This window comes from Sitophilus oryzae, unplaced genomic scaffold (genome assembly GCF_002938485.1).
Source record: "Sitophilus oryzae breed Bouriz unplaced genomic scaffold, Soryzae_2.0 scaffold_1701_pilon_pilon, whole genome shotgun sequence".
In the NCBI taxonomy this organism is placed as follows: domain Eukaryota; kingdom Metazoa; phylum Arthropoda; class Insecta; order Coleoptera; family Curculionidae; genus Sitophilus; species Sitophilus oryzae.
The window spans coordinates 1433158-1451826 of NW_022146393.1; the positions used below are offsets into that span (position 1 = coordinate 1433158).

General features: G+C 31.7%; 1 protein-coding gene across 1 annotated transcript in view; it reads left to right on the forward strand.

The window, feature by feature from the left end:
* The first annotated feature begins 1074 nt into the window (after positions 1 to 1074).
* LOC115881179 overlaps positions 1075 to 18669 on the forward strand; it is a 140186-nt gene continuing 122591 nt past the window's right edge. Inside the window, exon 1 of the mRNA XM_030898571.1 lies at positions 1075 to 1471. The gene's annotated coding sequence lies outside the window, so the exon portion shown is untranslated. The remainder of the gene's footprint in view (positions 1472 to 18669) is intronic.

An 18669-nucleotide genomic window follows, 5' to 3' on the forward strand; every position in this document is an offset into this window, starting at 1 on the left:
TATTCAAAGTTCATTTAAAAGGTAGAATCAACAGCCATTACATTTTGAAACTTGTTTGAATTTTGTCAAATTTTACATTCAACGGGCAGACATTCCTTGGCCCAAAAAATTTCAGACTTTTCAAACTTATTCATATTTTCACAATAATAGCTTATTTGTTAAGATTTTTTAACAGTTGTTCTTAGAGTCTCTTTAAGTAACTCAGAAAGTTTGGTTTAGTTAAGGTAATGTTTTCCCTTTTTTTTCCCTTGGATGCTAATATTTCAGATATGTATGTATGTACATATGTATGATATTTCAGACCAAATGGTGAAGGTAGTCCATTGTATCCGGGAAAATGGACAAGAACAATATACTCTGAAGATGTTGCAAGAACTGATTTTTTCGCCATGCCAAACTGATTTTTTCGCCTTTTAAGGCAATTTTTTCCGTCAAAGCTGGCCGAGCATGGTGTTACAAAATTTTCCCCTAAAACTATTTTCCAAAAGGTCCACAATCCGCCTAAAAAGTCAAGGTTGGCGAATTACGCCGAGACTTGGGTCTTTTCATGTCCTTATTTACTGGACTATGATCTGGGATAAAATTGGACAGGAATAATAACCTTTAATTTGACTAGTTTCAAAAATCTTAAGTCGAGTTCATACATGTCTTCGCCATTCATTAAATAATACACTCAGATGCAAAAAAACGCAACCGAAAATTTTTTGATCAAACTTAAAGTGTTATTTTTAATAATACGAATTAAAGTTGATATAATTATACACTGTTTGCAAAAAAAATCATGAAAATAGGGCTAAAAATAACAAAAATATAACACTTTAAAACTGACCAAAAATTTCTCCGTTGCGTTTTTTTTGCATATCGGTGTAAACATTTTTTTAATGAAATAAATGCATTGGTTTGAACGTCATCTGCCTTTTTTCTGTCACCGTCTGTCGAAATCTTCGCTGAGCCGTAAAAGAGAGTATACCAAAAGAGTTAAGTGACTGCGTTTATATGTAGAATAGTCGAGTGCAAGCCTTGTTTTACCTGGTAGGTCTTCGCTTACCTGTCCAGCGACAACTCGAAACTGGAGGAACCGCGATCGCCGCGCCGCCGCGACCGCATCAGTTTATCGGCGGAGAGCGAGACGCGAAGTCGCGAGATTTCCTCGTTTTTCCATTATCAGCGTCCGCTGCCAGCATCAGTTTCCACCAAAACTCTGCTCGTTTTCCATCGCTCGTAGTCATCTGTTCTACCTGCGGATCGCGGAAGACCGTAATTCAGCCCTTTTCGTGGCGGTTTTCATTCATACCCACCGTTTAAATATCGATAGAGACTGAGAGGAGCAAGAAGAAGAACAGCCGAAGAAGAAAGGTGTGCCATGGTTTTAACGACGATGACTTGTGACCGGTGCTATTATGTGCGGTGATAGTGTGCTGTCATTCATGGATATTGTTAAAAATTATTGGCCAAAATATAGTTTTCAAATGTAAGTTTACATACATTTATTTATTTTAGTTTCTTATAATATTCTTTAGCTAGATTGAAATATTTTGATGATGGTCTTCTTTACAACAGGGTGTAAATATAGTGTAAACATTAAACAAAACAGTGTAAATAAATGAGGAGGCTATTATTGAAATAATAAGGGGATTTCATTTAAAATTTTTTGATTTGGCGTTATATACATATAAGGGTGAACCAAAATCATAATAATCCCAATTTTCACACCAGGTAAGGAGTGTAAAGTTGAACGATATTACTAGTTTTGCTCCTTTCTGTGATTAGGGCAAAATAAAACACTAATTCAACACAATACACCAAAACACTGTACTTTTGCACTGGACACGCGTTTTGCTAACTATGTTAGCATGTATACTAAAACTAGTTAACCAAGTTTTAATCATGATGCTAACATGGTTAGCAAAAAGTGCGTCCAGCGCAAAAATAAAGTGTTTTGGTGTATTACAGTGAATTAATGTTTTATTTTGCTGTTGTAAAGGCTCCAATCCACAGTTGTTATATGTGATTCCTAGGTAAATTTTAGATGATAATATTGACAGAAGTCCAGTGCATTTTTTACGAATTTATGTATGTACAATTTTAACACGATCAATAATACAGATTTTTTTTCTTGTTAACTGTTTTGTGTAGAAAAAAACGTCAAAAAATATAAGATGTTTCTAAATTGACTTGTCACTGCGCCAGAAAAAAAGTATTTAAAAATTAGCCTGGGGATAAAAATACAAAAAAGAAGAATTAAATTATTGGGCAAACCTACAGTAAGATTAGCCATGAAACATGACTAAAATACGACTACCCGTAGACACTCAGTGTTTCTGCCTTCCGGCTTCATCAATACGGGAGGAATCACCAACGATGAACTAGTGATCCTGAAAAAAAAAGAAAAAGGGGAAGCAAACGAAGCACGAGGCACCATTTGCAACTTGGTTTAGCAGTAGCTCACAATTCGCAATAGCAAAATAAATTAATTATAAATATGTATATAAACCTAGATATAAACAGTTATTATTTACATCAACAAAACTCACCTTCTTAATAGCACTTAAGGGACATAAAGGCTATTACTACCGCTTTCCTGTTCAAAATATTTTAATAAAGTTTTTTGCGGCTATTAAGCTATTAAGTGATTCTAAAAAGAACAATGTTCGACTGCAAGGTCTGCTAGTAAACATTTTTAAGCTTAAAGTATCATAACACTATTTATTTAAACCAAAAAGTCGTAATACAAAACTAAAGTGTCAAAACGAATGACAATCTCAGGAAATAAATAAATAAATGTGGTAACTTGACATTTTTTTCAGCAGAGCTACCACCTGAATCCCCAACGCGAAATTTAAATTCCAGTTAGCCGGCGCGGCGTGGCGCTAAATATGTCTACCGTTGGCAACAATGAATTTAAAAATCGCGCCCTCGATTACGTAACTAAAAGTTTAATTGATATCAAATATAGTAAACCATTCTGTTTGTTTTTGTTATTTTTTATTCATATTGTTTACCTTATAACATTATTCATAAAATTACAATACCTACTTGTATTCTAGTATATACTTGTAAGTATATTTTTTTTAATTTATTAAAAATCGTCATCATAAAGGCCTCGGAAAAAACAATTTTCTAATTTAATTTTTTCTTAGAAAATGTATTGGAATATTTAGGTACTTTGCTCGTCAATGTCAATCACACAAATGATTAAATAGATTTTTGTGAAATATTTGAAGTATTAAAAAAATAAAATAATTTCACATGTCAAATATTGATTTAATTTAAAATACCAACCTAAAATATTTATTTAAAAATTTTGGATTCTTTTATAATGTATTTATTTTCTTTAGAAAGAAATGTAAAAAGAAACAATGACTTTTTTTATTGTTTTAGTAAATTGATCCAATTTCAGTAAGCACAAAATAACACTTGACATAATCCTTGTTTATATATTCTTCATAATGTATCAAAAACTAACTTACTGCTAAGAACTTTTTACAGTATACCGTGTGCGTCTCAAAAGTAGCTCAACCCCTATAACTTTTTTATTTTTTCAGATAAAAAGACGAGATTTGGTTTATTAGTATATGACATAAATTAGGATTGATTGACGTATTCAATTGTTTTTGGTCGCTTCCTGTTTCACCGGAAATGACTACAATTTTTGATTTTTAAATGGCACCCTTGGTATTTTTTCACTTTATTCGATAGAAAATGACATTCCGAATAGAATGACATATCATATGTCAACTCTTGACATTCTTGCTTAATAAATAATTGTATTTTAAAATTCTTGACTGCCATGGCTATGTTAAAAACACTAATTCTTAATCAAGGAGCCTAGGAAAAATAGATTTGATCGTCTAATGTTTTTAGTGTCTTATCCTGGCCATCAGTTAGAAAATGTTCAAATCGTATTTTTAATCATATCTCAATTTTTTCAAATGGAACGAGGGTGGTTCATTGGCATATTTGGAAAGAGCATTTTTTACGAATAATTTCGTACCACACGCTTGGCATTTCAAAGTATTAAGTTATAATTTCAAATAAACCATATGCCAAAACGTCAAAAGTTGACATATGATATGTCATTCTATTCAGACTGTTATTTTATATCGAATAAAGTAAAAAAATACCGAGGGTCCATTCAAAATTCAAAACTTGTAGTCATTTCTGGTGAAACAGGAAGTGACCGAAAACAATTGAATACGTCAATTCAACTACTAACATACCAAATATCGTTTTTTTAACTGAAAAAATCTCGGAAAAAATAAAAAAGTTATAGGGGTGAGATACTTTTGAGACACACCCGGTATACACAATACATAATATAATATTTTAAAATATTTAAAACTAGGTATTCAGAATAGCTATAAAATCAAAGACAGTATTTTTTAAATATTCACTTTCATATAAGTATTTTGAATAATAAATACATTCGCTTATATACCTATAAATAAACTAACATCTGTTATAAATTGAAAGTCAAACTTTCGTCTGTCGTTTCTCATTTATCATTTATTCCTATTTTTTTCTAAATTACGCGTAATGATGTCCATCCACCCATCAGCTGGGTACATAAACAATATTTTTCAGAGCGTGACTTCAGGATATAGTTATTGTGCTACTTTGTTTATTGAATTTGGATTTTATATGGTGCTAAAATCATAACAGGGAAATTATTTTCCTGCATATGATGTTCAGGGCCAGTTTTATAGGTTCCGGCTAATCTTGAGGTAGATGTTAATCTTGATATTTTCTAACATAGTATGTTTAATGGGTTGCGGAAAAAAACTGCAATGTAAAGTTTAAATTTTAACTGGTGGATAGGATCAGGTTAAACTAAAATCTGAAGATTTGAGTATACCGGGTGCGTCTCGAAAGTGGTTCACTCTTATAACTTTTTTATTTTTTCAGATAATAAAAACGAGATTTGGTACGTTAGTATATGACATAAATCGGGATTGATTGACGTATTCAATTGTTTTAGGTCACTTCCTGTTTCTCCGGAAATGACCACAACTTTTGATTTTTAAATGGCACCCTCGGTATTTTTTTACTTTATTCGATAGATAATGACACTCTGAATAGCATGACATATCATATGTCAATTGTTGACATTTTTGTTAAAAAATCGTATTTTAAATTTCAAACTAGAGTGCCTTGGCTGTTTAAAAAACACTAATGTTTAATCAAAGAGCCTTGGAAAAATAGTTTTGATCGTCTAACTTTTTTAGTGTCTTGTTCAGGCCGGTTGAAAGATGTCCAAATCGTATTTTTCATCATATCTTAAATTTTTTAAATGGAACGAGGGTGGCTTATTAGCATATTTGGAAAAAACATTTTTTTTACGAATAATTTGGTACTACATACTTGGTATTTCGAGTAAAATTGTCGTTATGAACCGCATGCTATAATTTTAATTTTTTGGAGTTTAGATTTTTTGTTTTTTAAAAATAATAAAATGTTTGCTTTAAGAAGTGGTTATTAGTTGTTTTATAGTTTATTTTCAAACCTATCTGTCACAGTTATGGTCAATGTATTTCTGATCAACAAGAATGTCATCTGTCATCGCCATTATGTTAACAAATAGTCATTTTTTTTACCAACGAACGTCATTATGGATATGACTAAAGCTTCATTTTCATGCATCCGTTGTCCGACGATACGATATTAATTTTATTGGTTGAATTTAAAGGCTTCGATTGATTAATCGTTTCTTTCTTCTTCTTCTTTTAGAAGGCGTATCGCCTGTTTAGTTCCGGTTTCCTCCTCGTCTAAGCAACTCTTGCGAGGTTGACTGCCAACTGTCTTGCCAACGTTTAGGTGGTCGTCCAGTAGGTCTTCTGCCATGGGGATTAATCGTTTCCAACCAATCGAAGTCGTCAGATTCAACCAATAAAATTAATATCGTATCATCGTGTCGTCGGATAATGGATGCATGAAAATCAAGCTTAATTCCATTGTTCGGTTCATTTAATGTTTTAATAATAATATGCTATTCATAATGACAGTATCACTCGAAATAACAAGTATGCGGGACCAAATTATCCGTAAAAAATGCTTTTTCCAAATATGCTAATGAACCACCCTCATTCCACTTGAAAAGATTGAGATATGATTAAAAATACGATTTGGGCTTCTTTTAATCGGCCAGGACAAGACACTAAAAACATTAGATTAAAAGTTATGATGCTAAATCAGTGGCGCATCTAGCGATTGAGTCTGGAGGGTGTAGTGGGGGCAATATTTAAGTAAAGTACTATAGGTTTAAATTAAATTTGTGTGCCTTAAAGTGTTTTGTGACTATGGAAAAAAATACATATACTTGGATTGGTCAGAATTTTCTATTTTGATTGTTATTAATAATTTCGTTTGTTATAATTTTATTTTATACCACATTTTATCTTTCTTTTTCTCAGGTTATAGTTAGCTGCCATTACTTAACTGACTTGTATAGAATTGAATTAAACGAAAAAATCTCCTATTTAACTAAAGTTTAAACTTCAGATTAATATTAAGTTTTACCGGAAGGGAAAAAACTGGGCCTCAGTAACTTTTTGTTGTAAGGTTATGTCCACGTATTGTACTATTTTTACTATTATTTTCAATAACTAACTTATAGAACTAGGAAACTAGAACTTTGTATGTATTAGTGATAATGCAGAATTAATGTCTTTTACAGGTCAAACTACTTAATAAATTTATTCCTTCACGTTCTTTTATATGCATTTATACAATGTAGTAAGTATTTCCATATGTAATTAACGCAGTACCAAGAAACTATAGGTAGCATTGATATTTATATTCTTAAAATTTGAATATTTATGACATTTGGTATTCTGAATCTTTAATGAACATTTGTTTTAATTCTTAGTGCGTAAATATACCATATTATACAGAGCGTGACAAATATTTATTATTTTATCTAGCAGTTTTAACGCCATAAGGTATAATAGCTAATTTTTGGTAAAATGAGTAAAATACAGTCAATATACGTTCCCCCTTCATTCAGAAGAAAAAAAAACAAAGAGGACAAAGAAATATTTAAAATTTAAATGTATTTTTTAGTTATTATATTTTGTTTAATTTTTTACATTTTTTTATTTTTCTTTTTATTATTAATTTTTTAATTTATTTAATTTTTTTACTTCCTAGTGACTAGTTTCTAAGAATAAATACAGTGATATATCCGTTATGATATTATGTCATAACCAATAAAGTAAAGTTATGATTGGAATATCTAGCTTGAGAATGAAACAATACGTCTGTAAATAGTCAGAGTCATTGAAGTGAAGTTCTTACAATGGTTACTGTCAAATTAAATCTATATAATTAGGGTCGTTATTATCAAAGGCTCGCCTTTGTCAAAATCGTGAACATTCTCTGATTATTTTAGTTTTTATTTTGGCATCATTACAAAGCCAGATCATTCATATTTTATTTATATTATTCGTTTACCGCTATCTACCTGGGAGGTCCCAAAGACTTCTGTTAAGTTAGCTAATATATTTAAAAAATATTCAGAAAACCAACTTTAAACAGATATATAAGGGCGTTTCAATGTGTCATCGACAATGTGTGGAGATTTCTCATGTAAAAACAAAATTAATTAGTCTAATTAAAACTCTTAAATTTTTTTTCGAATTATTATAATTTTCCTCCTGTGTTTGGTTTTGTGTAATTCAAATGAAATTTTGAGGGTAAAAATTACTATAAGATCGACATATTTTAATGCTAAAAAAGTGTCGACAGATTCACCAGAGACGTGCATATGGGTTATGATTGAATTATTTTTCTAAAAAACATGTGACCCTCTGATTTTTTTCCTCTTATTAGGAAAACTGTGTACCTAGGCTATTTAAAGCCGATTAAAACTTGTTATCTTGATATTTTGTCCATTTAGATATTCTCGATGAGAAAAACGCAATTTTATTAATCACAATAAATAAAATTAAAATAAAAGTAAAATTAATACATTATTTATTTAATGTAATTTATTACAAATTTAATTAAAATTTATAACACTGATGTACAATGCTACCTATAGAAAATTCACCAAAAAAATGGTATTTAAGATAATTACAAAAGGCCTGTTTTTTAAGTTTTAACATCCTGTAACTTTAAAACTATGCATTTCAGCATCCATGTTTATAATAACTTTTCCCCTCAAAATTTCATTCGAATTGCAAAAAGCACTTGGAATAAAATTATTATAAATCAAAAAATGATGACGACCAACCTTATATAGCTACGAAATAAAGCAGAATCGGACCTAAGTTAATATGAAAAATAAATCTTATTTTTACGGGAAATCCCCCCACGAGAGAGAGCAGAGATTTTTTGAAACACCCTGTAGAAACAGAAGTTTTTTTCGTGTATCCCAACTTTTACTTTATGTCCTAACAACTGATGATATTATACTCCCATATATCACTCTCCATTATATACGGTTATCATATTCAATAGTTAACTGACAAAAATCACCTTTAAATAGCTTATTAAAGACCCGAACACTGTTAGAAAGCAAAATCTACTAACGTACCTACCGACAGACCAAACTATAGTTGCCAGGTGATATTTAATTGTGGGTCAATGAAATAAAAAGGCTTTATCTGTGGGTTTCTTTTTCATCGGTTCGCTCTTGATAGAACTGTTGTTTGTAATTGTTGCTAAACGATTATTTAAACGAATTTCGACGAAACTGTGATGGATGTTCGTGCAGATACTTTCGATGTTAATTTGGTTCTTCTGCAAAACGTAAAAAGTCAAGGATTTTTTCGTATAATAAAAGGATACTGCTAAAAATTATTCTATTGTTTTTTTAGTATTTGGTTGGGTACATCCTTTTTGACAAATAATAAAGTAATTAAAGGAGCTTTGTGTTCTTATGACACTTTTGGTAAACCCACCGCTTTTATGCCGTCGTACAAACATTCAAATTTAAATTAAAATTTAAGTCACTGATCTTTGTTAAATTAAACTTTATTTTTATACCGGTCTAAAATTTAATGTAATGTAAAAAATTATTTTTTTCGCAAATCAATCCGAAATATTGACTGTTTTCTCCAAAATAGTAATTTAAGATAAAAAAAATTAATTTAGAATGAAAGTTAAAAAAAGTAACTGATTACTTTACCAACCTATTTTCTCTCTCGTTGCGCTAATAGTAAATTATCGACATTTGCTTGTTTGTGCTCGTTTATTCTCATTCGATGTCGGAGAACTTTTTCAAATTCCAAAATATAAATTTTCGAGCATTTTACACTAATTTTAATAAGTTGAATATAAAAATATTGTGTGTGCACTATGTGCGCATATTTGAAGTGAAAGTTTTTCCTACTAACTTCCGTCTGTCTGTCCGTCCGTCTAAGAACTCCATTCGGGTATCTCTACCCACGTGCCGAGTTAGTTTCCAATCGACCCACAATTAAGAGAGAGAAAAATCCCGATGATTTCGTCCATTTAGAGACATCGGTTCGAAACGTCAAGGGCGTCATCCTGTAGCAAGTCCCCAATTATGCCGAAATCAACCCACATTTTTCTTCAATATCAAATCCTTAGTCTCACCCTGATGAAGTTGTCGTATCCATTGTGAAACGAAACGTCGTATCCAACTTTGCAGGGTGGAACCCTGTGCACCGTCGCTCACATAGCCTACCCACCAAATTTGGTCGCGATCGGACGACATCAACTTTTGACTTGTGATGGGAAAAACCAATTAATTTCAATAATCGAGTACTCGAGTTTTAAGCGGTTGCAATAATCGAGCGATCGCTCGAGCGAAATATCGCTCATATTTAAAAATACGGTTTTTCGAGCGTCGCGTTGCTTGTTGTAAGTACTCGTTAACGCCAAGCAGTAAGCGTGCGCAGGGCACATATTCTTTCGGTGATGAATGGCAAGTAGCAAGCGATTTGCTTGATCGCTTGATTTAGTTCATATATAGTTTATTTCAAAGCTTTGTCGATGTAGGTCGTAAAATTGTATGTTAAAACTGCAATGTATGTTAAAAATTTGCTCGGCTTTTTATCGAGTATGTCACATTAAAATCGGATTTCAATTTATCTCATTCTAGGATCGCTTGCGTTCGTTGCTCGTAACTCCTTACTTGCATCGCACGTTCATAATCGAGTACTCGAGCGAATTTTCGCTTGAGTTACAGCTTCTTATGTCAAAACTAACTGTCACAGTGACACGTGTCGTACACGGTAACGTTGGCCTTGATTGAACACGAAACGTCGTTAAAATATCATGAAAAATTAGACTCGAAGAACCACCAGGGGCGCATATCCGGGAGGGGTAATGGGGGTAATTACCCCTAGCAGAAAAAAAAATTATAAATAAGAAAATCTGGTATAAAATAAAATTGTCACAAAATAAATTAATCATGTCAATCAAAATAGAAGTCCAGAAAAATCTTAGTTTATTTTTTTTCCATATAGTCACAATACCTTTGAGCGAAAATTTAATTTAAATACTTTACTTTTACACTGGACCCGCGTTTACCAACTACGTTAGCATCAACAGCAGATGATTAAAACTAAACTAATATTTACAAATTGAGCGTTTATATAGTTGGTACCGACCAAGCATGGCAAAACTAGCCAAGCGAGCTAAAACCAACCGAACGTAACAATTAATTACTGAGACAAGAGTAATATGAAGAGAAAACTGGAAGGAAGTTGACCATTATCTCTGTTCATATTATCTTTACATTTATTAATTTTGACGCTTTCATATGCATCTAATTGCCTGTAATTTGAGACTTGTTTAATTAGTTTTAAATTATAGATATCTATACAATAAAGTTTATCAGCAAAGTGCTTTGACTTATTTAAGACTCACTCCGTATAACTTGTAATATACTATTTATATTTTTAAGTATAAGGTTTGTATTGATATTCTAACATTAGGGAACAGCCTTTCCTATTCTTAACGACAGTTCAAGTTCATGCATTTCTCCTATACCGCTTTAATAGCAAACAAAAAACAAAGAAGGAAAATAAAGAAGAAATGACAAAAACCGGAAAAGTGACGCCGAGAGACGACTCGCTGAAATGATGATTTCCTGTGTCGATAGTAGTGATGTAAATTACTGCTACTCTTTAATACCTGTTCCGAGTAGTTACTTTTATTATCAGTACCTGCTACTTAATACCCGTTACTTAACTGCTACTGCTACTTCTATTTGTCGATTCGCAGTACAAGTATGGTATATCATGGGTAAGTATTATATGCAAAATAACGATAAACGATATACGAAAATAAATATTTCATAAATATCAGTTTGCGACGTTTGCGTTTCATTTCATGACATGATTAAAACTGTTAAAAGGAAAAGGTATATCGAACGGGTATATAAAGGATAGGGTATATTTGACATTATTAGGTATAGGTACTTGGTACTTGATCTTGATAATGGATTTAATGTTTTCTTCCTGAAACGGTTACTTTTAATATATTGGTTACAAAAATAATACATGGTATCATACATGGGTAGGTACATAACGGAAACATAACAACAATAGAATATAGTTAACACAAATATTAAAAACATGAAACTAAATTAATAAATTTAAGGCAGAGTAACAAAATTAACATACCTAGATAAAACTAAACTCTAGTAATTTTAAGTCTATAAGTCGTTATTACAATGTAAAAATATTAGTTTTTCTACATTTTTTGATTTTAACCTATTTCTCCGTTCGGTGACTATTTGGCCAGCTTTTGAAAATATCCGTTCGCATGGAACAGATGTAGCGCAGATACAAAGATATTTTTTGGCTAATTGAGATAACCAGGGATACACTCTCTGTCTCTCAGACCACCAAATAAGAGGGTCTTTTTTTCTGTCAAGATTTGCCTCTTCTGAATACATTTTTTATTTCAGCTATAGCGATAAAAAATTGGCAAATTTCAAACAATTAAGGTTATGTTTATTACTATCACTTAAATTTTCCAAAATTAAATTATCATGTGCACCTGCGCAGCTTGCGCTGATTTATGTGCAATTTCTTGTAAAATATAAGATAGCTTATTTTATTCAAACTTTTCATACATTTTTGAAAATAAATTGCAATTTGCAAATAATAAATAATTTTGTAACTGTGTGTCTAATGGCTCTAATAAGTAATACTTTTATTATCATACATATACCTACTAATACTTACCAGGTTGATCGTCTACTGATAGTTGTCGTTGTTCCTGTTCCACTGCCAGTGATTGCCTTTTCATTTTTTTGGTTCATCATCCACCATCATAGTCGGATGTTTACTTTTTATGTGTTTACGCAAATTCGTAACACTTCCACGAAAAGAATAAATGTTTTTGCATAAATTGCATTTTGCTTTTTCATTAGCAACGGAAGAAAAATAAATCCAAATGGCACTTCTTTTTTGTGAGTCCATTATTAATCAGATATCAGATATAGACGAAGTAATTTTGCTAATTTTCGGGATTTCTAATCGTCTAGAAAGGTAGATCAATCTCAAAAAGAAAATAAAACTAATGAACCGAGATCGGATATTATACGGTTACACCGATTAGTAATTTGTTATGGGGGAAATACCCAAATTAAAGCACCTACAACATCGAAGTAACAAACTACCACAGACTAACCTTCTGCAACCTATTGTGAGACTACCAATCGATGTAGGTATTTTAGTATTTTGTGTTGCATATGTACAAAACGGGTATTTTGGAGCAGGTATTTTGAGTATTAAAGAACAGTTACTTCGGGTATTAGTTAAATACCTGTTACTTTGTAACGGGTAGATATTTCTTTTACATCACTAGTCGATAGTATATACGGACGCGGCATTGCAAGGTAGTGTACTGACCTCAACCTACTACTAGCTACCAGTTTTCGTATTTCTTTACAATGAGAAAGAAATTTATAATTATTCCACGCGGATGGATCAGTTACCGACGATCTATATAAGTATTAAATTATGGGAAATCCGAAGAATTAAAGCTGTAATTTTCTATTTCTCTTTAGCGATGATGGTATTGTTATTGCAAAAAATATTTTGTAGATTTTAATCGCTCTTTTCAACACAACAGACGAGACTTGTAATTTTTTGTGGAGCAATTTAAAATAATTTAGTTCGTTAGATTTTAGATAAGTGAAATAAATATAGGTAGCAGTGGAGAATATTCTAGTGATGCTTTTCCTTTGCATGCGAAGTCTGCCCAACAAGTTAGGGAACATTTCGACAGATGACATCCAAAAAAAATATGGAAAATAAAATTTACCGTGAATTAAAATTACAGACACAAATAGTGTGAGAGATCACATTGATTGTTCACTGTCCAGATGGTGATTGTTTTGTTATAAGTGAAATAAATATACAGGGTTGCCCATTAGTGTGAGGAAATCTAATATCGTCGTTATTATCGAAGGTTTTAAATAGATGTTGCATGGTTTATAATGGTGCATATCATAAAAATATTTTGTTGTATACAGGGTGTCACAAAAAACTTATGATAAAGTTTTAAGTATTTTTTAAACCACATCCCCCATTTTTCTGCAGGTAATTGGATTCAGCATAAAATTCTGCATATGGCATACCATTTTAATTTGTAGCACTATGCGTTGTTGCCATTTTATTTCTAGTTTACTAAAACTTTGGTTAAAAACACTATATCCGAAAACTGGTTAAAAACTGGATTGAAAATAATTTTATTAACACTTATCAATAATTTCCTAAGCACTAAGAATAACAGAATAAATCCAGGAAGAAAAATTTACATTTATATTACTGTTGAGAGAGCCAAATATTATATACTGCGAATATCTGCGAAACAGTCAAAAACTTCGGAACACTTTAATTACAAGAAATGTTCAATTTTTAATTCTGCCTTTCTAAAAGAAAAATAATATTCAGTATGTTGCTTTTAAAAATATTGCGATATAACATAAAGAAAAATTACCCTGTATAAGATAATGTAACTTTTTCTTCGCGGGTTTATTCTGTTATCCTTCGTGCTTAAGAAAATATAACTAAGTATTAAAAAAAGTTAAATTTACTCCAGTTTTTAATCACTTTTCCGATATAGTGTTTTTAACGAAAGTTTTAGTAAATAAGAAATAGAATGACAACACCGCATAGTGATTCAAATAAAAATAGTGTAGTATATGCAGAATTTTATGCTGATTTCAATTATCTACAGAAATATGGGGGTGCAATTTAAAAAAAAAATAAAACTTTTTCATAACTTTTTTTGTGACACTGTATACAACAAAACATTTTTAGGATATGCCCCTTTTTAAACCATGCAAGATCTGTATAAAACTTTTTTCGTATCTTCGGCAACGACGACGATATTGGACTTCCTCGCACTAATGGGCCACCCTGTAGGTAGCAATGAAGAGTATTGAAGTGATGCTGAAGTGAAACGTGATAACCTGCCAACTTCATTTTTTACGTGAATAAGTTTTTTATACCGTTAGAGAAAAAAAAAATACTCTATAAATATGGAAAGCAGCTAAATTTTTTCCAATTAAAAATATTGTTATTTTAACTCAATAATAGGTATCTGCTAACTCCCAGTGATCTGAAATAGCCGCCGAAATGCTGCTATCTCTATAATTTCTGTTACGATCACGCTGAAGCAAATACGCGAATTCTTATTCGTATGTTTCTTTAGTATAGTACGTCGATCCAGGGTCGGACTAGGCTAGAGGGCCCGGGTGGCATTGTGAGGAGGGACTAGCGTTGAGTTTTTTTGTGTATTTTTTCGCCTTACGTTTTTGTCAATTTTTCTCTATTTTATATAGAAATCAGGAAACTACCCGTAATAGGTAAGCCAAAATGCAATGCACTCAAATTGCAATGCAAATATTATTAATTAAAAAAAAACGTTTTGGGGATAACCCCCGAATATTACTGTCACTTTTTTCTGTTTTATTTTTATTTAAGAACAAATAATGAACTATTAGGGGAGCCCGCGAAGGCTGGGGCCCGACTGGCAATCGCCAACCTGACTCTATGGCCAGTCCGACCCTGCGTCGATCCATTCTGTAAATACAGGGTATCCGTATTGTCATTTGATGGAGTTAATTCTGTAGATAGCATTTGTACCATGAGTCTTCAGTCTTATGTACTCACTTCTCTTTGCTATTCTGATAATGGTATTGTTATTGCAAAAAATATTCCTACTAGTCTATGTCGTGTATGGGAAAAAATTCGACAGTCGACATTCAAAAAATTACAGAAAATACAAGTTACCTGTGAATTCAGAATTAAAAATCTACCTTTACTTATTTTATTGATTTATATGACGTATATGTTCTTGTTATGTATTTAGTATAAGACCATGAAGTTTATGTAACTAAAAAAAATAAGCCTATGCAAATTTACTGCTTCAAACCGTTTTATAAGACGGAGATTCGATAACAAAGCGTGGAATGATAAAGTTTATGTTATTAATTAAAGTTATTTTGCCACTCCTTTACGCAACGAAATTGCAAAGGTCTGTATTTGTACGTTGACACTCCTTTCATTATTTCCTCTACATAGTTCTGTTGTGTGCATTGTGTCTTACATACTAAACCGTGTGACATTGCAGGAATTGTTCGAGCTAAGATATCTAAAAAGAACGAACTGCATTGTATTACTTTCCTTCGATAGATAATTTAATTTTCTTTTATTGTAGATGCTTATATGATTCAGCTATAAGTCTCCTAATAATATTTTTGAAAATATTAACCAATTTAACTATTTGGCTACAAACTACACGATGTATTTGGAAACAAAATGTTATGTAAATATTCTTTTAATCGGTTTGTTAGATTGCATGTTGGGACAATTACATTTTCAATAAACTATCTAATAAAATGATTTTGTAATGGCTTGTTTCGATTTTCAATTTAAAGGAATTTTACTGCTACATTATTTGTTATAGAATGAAAAAAAAAAAATGAAAGCTAGAGTTTTAGCCAGAAGCTTTTGATGTCATATAAGTTTTTGTTTGGGGGATTGTAAATACATATACATAAATCCTACTTCATAACATTAGACAAATTCAAGTATGGTTAATATCGACATTAACATGTTAATGTTTGGGTTAGAGGTTATGTTTTGGTTGTTTTGTTTTGTGTTATTCTCGAGATTAACCGGGTAATGTCGACATTAACCGGACATCGGACCTTAACCGTAACATATACATTTGGTTTGGTTTAGTTCAAGTACTTTAAGGGGTCGTAGATCTGAATTAAAGAATCATATTTTCTAATTAGCATTTTGTTCAGTTTTAAGGTCAGTTAAAAGGTTCACTTTTGATCTGCTGATGATCCTAACAACACATTTTGTAATATTGCGATAAGAGTATCTGCAGTAATTATTGCTAAAATTTATTCGTTCAGTTTTTAATTCAAAAGAAAATATAAAAATGTTATTAGGGTGAATGTAAGTCTAATTTGAGGCAAAGTTATGTAATTTGATTCTGTTCCAAATTCCAAATGCTATTAATGTGGTAACGTTTAAAAATAACTAATATTTCCAAATATTTTTGGAAAAAAAGCGAATATTAGCAATTTAATTGTTATTATTTTGTGATTATTTGTATAGATATAACAAAATAAATTTCATACTCTCATTGTTACTGTTTTGTACTATACAAGACAGTGTTATCAGATTTTCAAATCGACGTTTCACCTTTCAGCTGCCATGATAAATTTTCTATTTTTAAATATGGCCCTGTATTTTTATTACGGATTTTAAAAGCTTCTAAAGTCCTAAAATCAATGATGAATTGTAGAAAAACATTATATTTATAGCATTTTCCATAAGAACTAATGTGTTAGAGAGAAACCTCGAGAGAAACGAACAATAGAATTTTGGTATCTTCTTACCAGAAGATCACTAATATGCATTTTTCGAATAAGTACGATGCATCATTGGTTTTGGGACTATTTAGAAGCTCTAAAAATCGGTAATAAAAAGTCCAGTGGCGTATTTAAAAAATAAATTTGATGATGGCAGCTGGAAGGAGAAACGTCATTCGGTTTGAAAATCTAAAGGTGCGTATTCATTATCCGCACGAACGAACGAACGAACGAATGTTCGCTAGTGGTATGGACGGGGACCGCACGATAGAACCGCACGAGAAGACCGCACGCATTTCTTCATTCGCGCGCCAGTTCAAATCGTCAAGATATTGTTATAAACCTGTTTTTTTTTGTTTATATACCGTCATTGAATTATCGCTAAGCAAGTTACTATGGAGCAGTGCATAAGGAGTCGGGCTAGGAAGCGAGAGACCGGAGTTCGAATCTCGGCCGGAACATCACTTTTTTTTTTTTAAATACTGTTGTATTCTATAGTTTATTTTTGTAGTATAAGAAAAAGAACGATTTATTATGTTATTTTTTAATCTCCTATTAATATAAATTGATTGTTAGTACAATACCTCATTTAATATAAAATAATATTCTACTTTTTGAAATGTATCGGGCCCTAATTGTACCTAAAAGTAATATATTTTTAGTGATATACCATATTGTAAACTATTTAATATTTTAGTCACTTAAAAAGTTAATTTGCATTGAATAATTGCCTACCATTAAAGGAAATTTGAGCTATATAATCCTTGATGGGCATATTCTGGGTATGCAAATACTTCCTTTAAATTTTGGGTGTCGTTCAACCGATTTATTCTCAAAACCAGAAACTTCTACATATAAAAAGAAGCAGAGGTCACTAATTATAATAAACTTCACCCTTGGTATTACTTCCACTAATTATAATAAACTTCACCCTTAGAATTACTTCTATCACAATTACAATACGTTCATCTGCATTGGCATTTTCTACTTTTCGATGGGAAACAATAAACTTCCCAATATTTTTTAAATGATGTAACAATTCCTCTTGTGGTTACTTTTCCATAGATATCCTCAACTCTGTCCTCATGTGAATTCAGAGGCAATGAAAATGAAAATTATTTACCATAAACATCGCAAACTAAAAACCTAATAAACAATTTTATACCGAATATAGAAATAAATTCAGTATTCTTACCTATCGTCCAAATCCATGTTAATAGATAATTATTATTTTTAAATATATTTTTGGAACTGCTGGTTTTAGTAATTATTAAATTAAACGAACTAAAAAGTCTTAAAATAAACAATTCTTAACCATAACCCCAAAAATTGCAGATCTCCTGTCAACTTTCTTTATTTTTTATTTATTCATTATTTTCCTAGTGACGTCACAGGTGGTATGCGCGAACTGAACGAAATTGGAGCCGCTATCGATCATACCTTGTATTCTTTGTACCATGACGTCTAAACGCCTTTGATGTACCGACTCGAAGCGGATGGTCGAGCGCACGAACGAACGAACGGCCGCATGCGTTCGGTCCCCGTCTAAATATACCGCACTTTCATTCGTTCGTTCGTTCGTTCGTTCGGATAATGAATACGCACCTTAAATCTGAAAGCGCACGCAGGCGAACGCCTTTGATGTAGCGACTCGAAGCGGATGGTCGAGCGCACGACCGAACGAACGGCCGCATGCGTTCGGTCCCCGTCTAAATATACCGCACTTTCATTCGTTCGTTCGTTCGTTCGTTCGTTCGTTCGGATAATGAATACGCACCTTAATAACACCATCTGTAAATTTATTTTGTTATATCCTCGGTTATATTTATTCAGGTAGTTACAAAAAATAA